The sequence below is a fragment of the Pundamilia nyererei genome, unplaced genomic scaffold (assembly GCF_000239375.1).
Source record: "Pundamilia nyererei isolate P.nyererei 1_Seehausen unplaced genomic scaffold, PunNye1.0 scaffold00043, whole genome shotgun sequence".
NCBI classification, from domain to species: domain Eukaryota; kingdom Metazoa; phylum Chordata; class Actinopteri; order Cichliformes; family Cichlidae; genus Pundamilia; species Pundamilia nyererei.
In genome coordinates this window covers 2443123-2453245 of record NW_005187444.1, presented here as the reverse complement: position 1 = coordinate 2453245, position 10123 = coordinate 2443123, and the positions used below count along the sequence as shown (strand labels likewise).

At 40.9% G+C, this 10123-nt stretch overlaps 1 protein-coding gene across 4 annotated transcripts in view; it reads right to left on the bottom strand.

Moving 5' to 3' along the window:
* The window catches only part of LOC102216224 (transcription factor SOX-6-like), a 101425-nt gene that overhangs the window by 88775 nt on the left and 2527 nt on the right, over positions 1–10123 (bottom strand). The gene's annotated exons all lie outside the window — the stretch shown is intronic.

Sequence of the window (10123 nt, the reverse complement as noted above, 5' to 3'; positions counted from 1 at the left end):
GTTTTAGACTGCTAAAACATTTAGTTAAGTCGAGGAATGGATAATGTTTCCTTATTATGTCAGCAGGAGAAGAAAGGATTGAAGTCTTGCACGTGGGTGGCCAAACTGCTACAGAATTTTTTTTTTTCCTTTTTTTTTAAAGGTGCAACAAGGGAAGGGGATGTTTGCATGAGTGAAAAGCCTTTGTGTTCCCTTCACGGAATACCTGGGCGAACATTACAGAAGCTTAAGTGACAACACGCATTTCTCTCCCAAGTCGCTGTTAACATGAAATATTGCTAAAGTTAAAGGTGGGAGGGAGACAGAGGACGGTAGGGGCAAGCGCCAGCACATATGTCTAAACCTCACCCCTCTGCTCACCACCCTTAGGAGATTACATTATGGTGCTCACCATTGTCCCGCTTCTTCAAGACAAAGCCTGTTCCACTGTGCAAACAGCGCGCCTTGGAAAGATTGTAAAAACAAGAGGTGAATGTCAAAGGCAAAAGTGAATAGGATCTCTCCCTTCTTTTGTCGAGCTGGTGAGGTATGCACAAACACATCGCTGCGTGACAGAGAAGAAAGGAGGGCCTTGTGAAGGAAGGAGCTGGAAGAAGTTGGAGCGTCTTCGCATGAAAAGGCCAAAACCGTGAGAAGTTGCCTGCTTGACTCCTGGGCCTATTGAAAACTCCCATACGCAAGCATTTGGATGAAAGACCCCCAGAATACACAAGACATTACTCTGAAGACAAAACACAAAGAATGGAATGGTGACCTCTGGATGCCAAGAACACAGAGACTGCAAAATGCTTCTGTGTCCAAGAGAAGAGAAAAAAAACTAGCACACAATAACATAGTCATCAAGAAACATGTTAATTTACCCCAAAATGATATCAGATGCATGAAGACACGCCAGTCTTTGCAAAGCTTCCAGTGTCCCGGCCTAAAGTCAACCTTGTCACGACCCAAACAAGGCTTTAACTGTCAGGGGCAATTAATGAGGGCGACCTCAGCTCCCTCTAATTTACAAGGCCAGCGCCAGTCTGTAATTAATTGCTGCGTGCATAAATGTAAATGAGTCCACTGGGGAAGTAGAAGGAGGGGGGGAAAAAGGGCTGTCAGGCCAATATTCCAGTGGGGAGCAATCTGCTAGAGAGGGAAATGATTTAGAGGACAGCACACAAATCTGCTGCTCCGTAAAACACGAAGAAGCTGAATGTGAGGGGAGACTTGTTGAGATGGAGGAGGTGGTCGTCAGGATTGGTAGAAAAAACAACGGGAATAACTGCGGTGGCAATAAATATCAACCGCTTTATTCCAGTTGTCTTTTCTCCATACGTCCGCTTCAAAGATACGGTTTATCTCATCACCAGAACAAAAAGAAAAACACCATCTCACACTGCTCCTGAGTGCTACTTTGTGGTAAAATGTTTCTTTCTTTTTTCATGCACACATTTTATTTTATAGAATTCTAAACCATGATGTCAACATTTATTACTTTATTTCTCCACAGTTCTGTAAATTTTTTTGACCTTTCAGTTTACCTCTCTTAGACTTAAAATTTCCTTTTCAGCCTAAAAAAAATAATCACGGGTTAACACACGTGCACACGTTTGCATTTGGGTTGCACCGTCCCAGGAACATCTTGTGGGCGTCACAACAAACTTTAGAGGTGGAACTTTAGCAACTTGATGCGACCTCTGACAAATCATTATCCCAACATGTAACCGTTATGTTCCATAAGATTTTGCTGAATATTTCATTCTCTCCGCGGCATGACTCACTCCATCGTCACCGTCCCTAAGTTAGATCTTATTCTCTGGCACAAAGGGTGGTGAAGCATGTCCACAAAGCACATGAAAAATCAAAGAGGAGGCAGGCAGAGGGAACATGTATGAAAATTACAATAGCCGCTGTCATGCATAAATCTCCTGCACAAAGGGCCGCCTCTTAACTTCTTTTGTTTGGTCCATAAACAAACAGGTACAGGAACCATTGTCTGGTCAAAGTTGCACAAATGTGAGGAAAAACAAACATTAGATGCACAATGTAGTGCAGAGACAGCTAAAGACACAGGCATGCGCACACACACACACAGACGGGCGGCGGGCGGCGCAGCAGCTACAGTAACATCTTTACAACATAAGCTCCTTTTCACTACAGCGCTCAACAAAGGCAAATGAGATTTTTCCTACAGCGGGCCTCCAGCAATAACAAGTGACATCACAGGCCCGTCTATGTATGTTTCCCATATTTAACGGGGAGAAACAGCGTTAGCTCCTCCAGAATGATACTAAACAGCTTGCTGAGGCAGCATGTTTCCCTCTTGCAGTGGCAGGCACCATCAACTTGAAGGACTGAGGCAAAAGGCCATTTCATTTTGTCACACAGAGCCAGTGCGACTGCCCTGAGCGCTTCTTTGCCGTGTTTAATCATTTCATTTAAGTTCCTCTCAAAATGTGCCGTTCATGTTAGATACCATCATCAGGTGGGGCTCCTGAAGACCCTGATGGCTCACAGCAGAGTAAACACACACAGTGCTGCTAACACCAGTCACCATATCGTGTGTATTCTTGTGTGTGAAACCGTCCAGCGTAAATGTCAGCAGGTGATACTGCTGTCCACCCAGCCATCTAAAATGTGTTGGCCCAAGTGGAGGAAACCTGATGTCTGAGCTCGGTCAGCTCGATACCCGAGCCAGCACCACTCCTCTGCATCTCGTCATCACTGAACACCACACACCCCATTTCTGCTAATCCAACAGTATGTACAGAACATAGCATGCCATATACAAACAGGCATGAGCCAGCAGAGCTTGTCAGGAGCATGTTGTTAATAAATACACACATTAAAAAAGGGGGATGATCCTTATGTGTGTATGTTATGAAGACAGGGCTCTGCCTTTTCTATTCTGAGCCTCACAGCTGATATCTTGTTTTCTCTCTTTTTTTCTGTACTGCTGCCTATATCTCTCCACTTTGAGCCCAAGTGGTCACCACTATCCTATGATGACAACGGCTCGATTAAAGACTTCTTTATGGCTCAGAAACCATGACAACGCCCTGTGTAGACAAGCTGGCTGATGACCAATTGGATTCGGTCCTGGGCTCAGCGGGTGGGACCATGTCATCCTGGCCCTCACTACTTTACCACAGGATCATTTCAGAGGCCTCGCACCCCGAACCCTGCTTCCACGCCCCATTACTCCAAACCACTACTAGTGGTAAAAGTGGAGGTTACCCAGCCTGCATTTAGAACAGCGTGACGCTTCTGCAGATGGGAGGAGCAGGAAAGGACCAAATCATAAAAGCAATGTAAACATGAACCCAGAATCCAGCCTCCCTGGGTTTGTTTGCAGCTGTTTCTTTCTTCTTCTTCTTCTTCTTCTTTTTTTTTGTTCTTTAACTTTAAAGAGGTTATTAATCTCTCTCAGGTTGTGCGGCCAGGAGAGGGAAAATAGAGTGACACTGGCTATGCGGCAAAAAACTACAGATTCCTGAAAAGGCACGTCCCGATTGGCTTCCAAGGAAACTGTGATATATGCTGTTAAGAGTGAAACTATAACTGACAGTAATTTTCAAAAAGGAGTTCTGTTCTTAATCAGCGTGAACAGCACCGAGGGCAAATTACGAGCAGAGTGGAACAGATCAGACCCGGAGTCACCAAAAATGTAGATTCAGATTTCACATTTAATAACTCATGACCACGTATGCACAGAAATGACATCTCAGTGGAATCTACTGTGTTGTGCCGTAAATTATCTTATTTTAACAAAATAAGAAACAAAAAACTAATGTGCAACATAAACCATAACTATGGTCAGAATACAAGAGCAAAATGACCTCAAATATAAGTGAACATTTAAAGGGACACTGTGCAATCTTTACATCAGTTGTCGTGAAAGTCAAAAAGGGTTTAATAAGGATACACTTCTGTGGGAAACATAGTTTCCCTTATTTTTCAAACTTGACCCAAATCATCAACTTAAGCTCAACACATCTGAGCTTCTGTTGCTTCAGTTTGGACAGTTTTTACACTTTCTCCATTATGGAAATAACCCAGTTATTTTAAAAAGAACTTCTGCAAGTTTTTCTTGCTTGTTTGTTTTTCTTGTCCATTCCTTTATCCAATCAGATCATGATACGTGTTTACAAAACAGGCTACAAACCATAGATGATAAAAAGATGGATAAAGCTTTGGGTCATATGGTTAAAACTTTAATTCTGGTCATTCTAAGTGTCAGAAACGAGGATTATCCAGTTCACTGAACGTTAGCCAATGAGCATGGATTTCAACTGTCCCACCCCCCTGCTTGTCACAACTGGTTTCAAAACACCAAAAGACAAAAAAAATATTCATCTCAAACTTTTGTGTCACAGTGGCTACATCCATATTTTACACTGTCTATCCTACAGACCTTTTTTCTATCCATGTCTCTATTTCTTCAAAATAGACCTAATTACTATGTAAATTTGTTTCCAGTTTATTTATTTTATTATTATAGTTTGTAATTAGTTTTTTACACTAAAGTAAATTCAACTTCAAAGTATTGAACTAAAGTAAATTCTTTGCTTAAGGTCTGAGCCAAATAGAGCAGTGAAGTTGTGACAGCACTCCGTGTATGTTTTGATAAACGCTTTGTATGCCCAAGGATGCATATGTGCGTCTGAGTATGAATGTGTGTGGGGCACTGTCCTATAGCCAAAGTACACATGCACAGTAGCGTGTGGTTCTATTTTGTCAGTATGAGCATCATTTTCCACTTTCAGCTGTTCATCAAAATGCTCTCAGAAAGGTTCATGGACAGCACAAGAGGACTTTCCTCTTGCCACAAACACTTCAACACATTTCTTTTTTCCCCCCATCCTTGGACAGACAGACTTGCAAAGCAAGTTCAATATGAAACTTGCCGTGTTGTACTAAAGTGGCCCTGAAGGCAATCTGTATTAAAAATCAGCAGATTTTTTAAAAGAAAGAAAGAAAGAAAGAAAGAAAGAAAGAAAGAAAGAAAGAAAGAAAGAAAGAAAGAAAGAAAGCAAGCAAATAAATACAGAGCACCTGGGAACGATTTGTGCAACATCAACAGCAGAGTTTCATCAAAGGGTAGTGCAAATAAATTCTTTTGTTTGTTTTAACCTGTTGGGTGTGCCAGAGGGGTGGGGCCTATGTTGCATGACAATCCACAAACAGCAAGCTTTGCTGTTAATTACACAAAAGTGTAAGCGTAAACAGATATTCAAACACTTTCATTGGCTTGATAAAACTTTCCAGCAATTGTTATTAGATATAATTAGTAATTAGATATGGAACCCCACCCTTCTGATTTTGAAGCAGCATAAACTACACAAGAGATGTTTACCAATGACACTCACCTTTATTCAGTTCTACAACAGTACAATCCACCCAAGACTCATTGCTTTTTTTAAGATGTGAGCCAGTACTAATCATTAATGTTGAAATCTTTCTTGATCAGCTTTACTGTTAAATTATAAAAATGAACCATAGATAAATAAACATCTGAGGGTTTGTATCTCTCACACAGGGCATTTAATCCTTGCAAACACAAAAAATAACAGGACAAACATAAGAGTATCAGTTGTGCACTGCACAACTTCAATCTGCAGAACTTTTATATCACCATCACAACAAGTATAACAAACACCAACACAATTATCATGGCCCTAGTAGCAAAGACTCTGTTTCCCACCAATCATACGACTCATGTCATGACAAAGTAGAGTGCCAGAGGGGTTTTTTTTTGTATGACAGTGTTTTTGGTTTACAGAAAGAAGAAAGTAAGTTCTTTTTCTTTACATTTTTAACACAAAAGTTCCAATCTCTGGGTCATGGCTGATCATCTTTACTGCCAGCCACTTCATATACCTTTAGTTTGGAGTGTTCAATGTAACCCAAAAGGAAAGGAAAGGAGAGAAAGAGGAAGACTGAAAGGCTGAAAGAGAAAGTGGGAATGCAAAAGCAAAGCCGATGGACCAGGAAGGACTTAAAAACCTCCTGGAATTGAAAAACGTGCTTCTCTGTGTGATTTCCTTCTTCTGTAAAATCATCAGGAGTGTAATTGCCAAAGCATCTGCTGCCTCTGCTGCTATAGTCCAAGGCCACGACTGCTGACTGACAGATAAGGAGCCACTAGAGCACTTGTGTCAGTCACCTGGTAGCCCTCTAGCCTTATTAGAAATTCAAAAAGCCAGCGATCAGATAGGCCTGACCAAAAATAAAGGCTAACCACAATCATCTAACTTATCCCGATGTACTCTTTGTTTTTGACATTTACTTCTGCCGTGTGCTGAAGTTTAGGGGGTTGGTGAACTTCAGGAAAAAAAACAGCCATGTCTTTTTCACAATGAGTCAGCCTGTTTTAAGAAACAATAAAGTTACAGTGATGGGTTTTACATAAGCAACACTGAAAAACTACTGAGACGAATCTCTTCTGCTGCAACATTACAGTATATAAAAGAAATCAAATGCTATATCTTCCTGTTTTTTTAATTGTTTTTTGTTTTTTTCTGCTTCTTTGGGTTTTTGCATTTACTGATTTGTAATGTAATTGTGTTGATTTTTTTTTCACAAAATAAATAACATAATTCTGAGAAACAAATTTAAGTTCATGTGATTTTCTTCCCTTTTTTGTCCAAATGAAAACATCATCAAGTCACTTTTCACTACCTAACATCGTAGTCATCACGTAAATGTAAAAATGTTAGCTGGTTTTTTCAGATGCCACAATTTAATTTGTAAATTGCAACATGACTACAATGCAAAGTAAATAAAATCCCACTTTTTCTTTCACACATATGTCTCCACAGGGGAATCAGAATGACAGCTGCTTCATTTAAGGATGCATAAACATACCTTAACTGGGCACAAAGTGTCTCAGCATTAACGTAAAATACCACCCTGCACTGCTTCTTATGTGTATATACCATAGGCTGGATTTGCTTGGTGATTTATGTTGCCTCAATAATTTAGTTCTTACATTTCCAAAAATGACTTTTTGCAGCGTGGAGAAAAGGCAGCTCTCTGTTTCGTGTCAGCGGTGATGGTAAGTTTTTCCACACGAGAAAAAGCAAGAGAGCAGCAAGAACGATGCTGCCATTTCCACTGCCAAGTCATTCAAATCTCAAAATGAACCAAAAAAAATTACAAATGTTTTTTGTTTTACAAATTTATATCATATGATTAAAAAGAGCTTTTGTTTAAGAAAAAAACAGTAAGAGGTTTAAGGTGGATTGAAGCCACCTTTTAGAAGTTTTCCTCTTCAGGCAGAAGGCCTAGTCTGTGTCCGTGTTAACAGTACAACAACCATTTGTCAAAGCGCTCGTGTAAACCACATATTTAGAAATCTTACTCTATCCTTTTGCATGTATATAAGAGCTAATGTTAATGTTGCAGACATCAAAGGTTGGCCACACGATGCATAAAGAAAGAACAGGCAGAAAGCAGCTGATGAAGATGGAGAAAGTTTGAGCTCCTCTGTGCATCAAGAAACCCCAAAATAAGAGATGCAGTGAATCTGAGAAGATGCCATAATGCCGAGCAAAGACTACATACTGTATGCAAAAATGTGACATGGACGAGAGAGTGTGTGTCTTGTGTGCTTGCATGGAGGAGATTAAGAAGTGTATGTGTCAGGTAAGCTCTTATTTTGAGCTTTTAAAATTGGAAGACTGGGAGCAGGTGCTGGAGATTCACCGGCAGAAAGAAAAGGTTACCTCGAGACCACCGAAAGAGAGGAGAAAGAAGAATGAAAATGGCACCCCGTTATTCTCTGCTCAGGGGAAAAATTAAGAAGCTGTTTCCAGGGTTATATCATGGTGGAAACATGGGGACGAATCCATAGAGCAGGATGTCCATCCAGTCAGGCCCACATTCACACACTCGCAATGAAGGCACATACATGCGTGCGGGCAGAAAGCCTTGTTATAAATATAGAAATTCATGACAAGGATGCACCATACAACACACTGAAAATCCTTTTATAGGATACACACCTAACTGTGCTACAAGAACACACACACTGCCGTGGTGCACGCTCATGTGCAAAAACACAATGTAATCAGTGAAAATACGCGTGAGAACAATTAGTCACACATTTGTCTGATTTCTTTCTGGACAAGCGCAAAAAACACAAAAGATGTGAAAGTGCACTAAACAAGCATACACATACATGCACTGTGCGCACAAACACACCTAAGCTTCCACTTTGGTTGGGAAACTTATGGGCATCTGCCAGCATGTTTCAAGTGCTCATTCTCTGGGGCCCCAACCTTTCTTTTTCAGCAGCAACACTGCAATTTGGGTGTGCCGTTGGGCCAGAGATAAGTATAGGCTGACTAATATGCACTTAGGACTCAGGGAGAAATACTTACGGCTAAATGTTTAATTTGTGTTTGTACAACACATGTCCAATTTGGGGGCTGGTGTCTTTTTCAAAGAGCCTGAAAACAAATAATTAGGACTCTCCAGATTGGCCACAGGCTTAAAATTGTGAAGAGATGGGTCTCCGATGAAGGTGACTGACATCCTCCAAAAAAACAACATATGGAAACGTTCGGATCTGCTACAGTGCGGTCAGATGTTAGATAGATGTTAAGCTCAATATGCAACTAAAACAACAGTAATGCCAAAGAGAGTTAACTTATATATTATACATATACTTATATAACTTATAGTAAATTCTAAAAATCAAAATTGGGTCTCTTCTGCAGCAAGTGTCTGATTGGTGCCGAAATTCTGACTCTATTCTGTCCCCCTTTTTTCTAACAGCTGTAAGATCTCTTAATCTTTTGCCCCTCCGACTGTGCCTTCTGTCTGCCACTAAAGAGTCTCTCTGAATCACACCACAGGAAAAAGGCCTCCCAGCATCCTTAAAAAAAAGAAGAAGAAGACGTATATGTGGCACATCAAATTGATGCTGGATTTCTAAGTAAGCCCATTTTTCAACGCTTCACAGTGAGACAAATAAAAAGAAGTGAAACCTGAAATTTTCAAACATTTCAGGATTCAGTTGGAAATAAATGTCATGTGATGATTCTTGAATCACAGCTAAAACAAGGAGCATGCCGATGAAGTGAACAGAGGAAGATGTAATTAGAAAATGTGACTGTCCACATCAAATGATGGTGTGATGTAATTAAAATAGAACTAAATTTTTAAAAATAGCTGTGAAAAAACAAGGACGGAATTAAAACATTTGTTTTGTATTTTAAATCTGTGAAAATATTATACAGACTAAATCAAATTGTTTTTTATATATATTTTATAAGGCGGGTGACGATTATTTCCCACTTGCTCGAGATCCGATGGACATTTCACATTGTTCAGCCGCTGTGTTCACGCTTGTCCGCCTGTTGTCAAGGCTGATTCCCACAGAGGAAGAGGGGGAGGAGAAAAAAAAGCCGCAGGTCTTCCGTCAGACAGCGGAGAAAGCGCAGCCATGCAGTCCTGAACAATGTGCTGAATTGGCAGCCTATATATAAGTCTGCCATTTGGACCCTCTAATGCCACTTTACCTTATGAGGGAACTTCAACTCGCACCACCTGCTCAAAACAAAATACCACAGGAGATCGACTCCAGCGGACCCCCCCTTCCTCGGATTGTTTTTCAGACAGACACTCTCACTTACAAGAGAGTTAAGGAGGAGTGTGTGTGTGTGTGTGTGTGTGTGTGTGTGTGTGTGTGTGTGTGTGCGTGGGTGGGGGGGGGGGTATAAATAGTTCTGCCAGAGTCCAAACAATTAAACAACCTGTTGGAAATTGTCATTATTGCGCGTGGGCAGGTTCAAACTGGCAACCCGAGGATCTGTCAAGCTGGGGCGATTCTAAGCGTGAATGGAGGAGTGATTTGATGAGCAAACAAAAACAAAAAGAAGGAAGGAAGAAGGAGTGAAACAATTAACAATTACAGCAGACAGTGGGAAATTCCGCGTTATTACTACAACTCCCGTAACAACAAGCGATGAAAATGTGGTTTCAGCTATTTAGGAATGAGTAAAACCGTTAGCAGGACACTCGGCTTCCTTCTCCAGTGGTTTTTAAACTCGTTCTGTCACGCGTGTGATCTCTCTCTCTCTCTCTCCCTCCCTCTCTCTCTCTCTCTCTCTCTCTCTCTCTCTCTCTCTCTCTC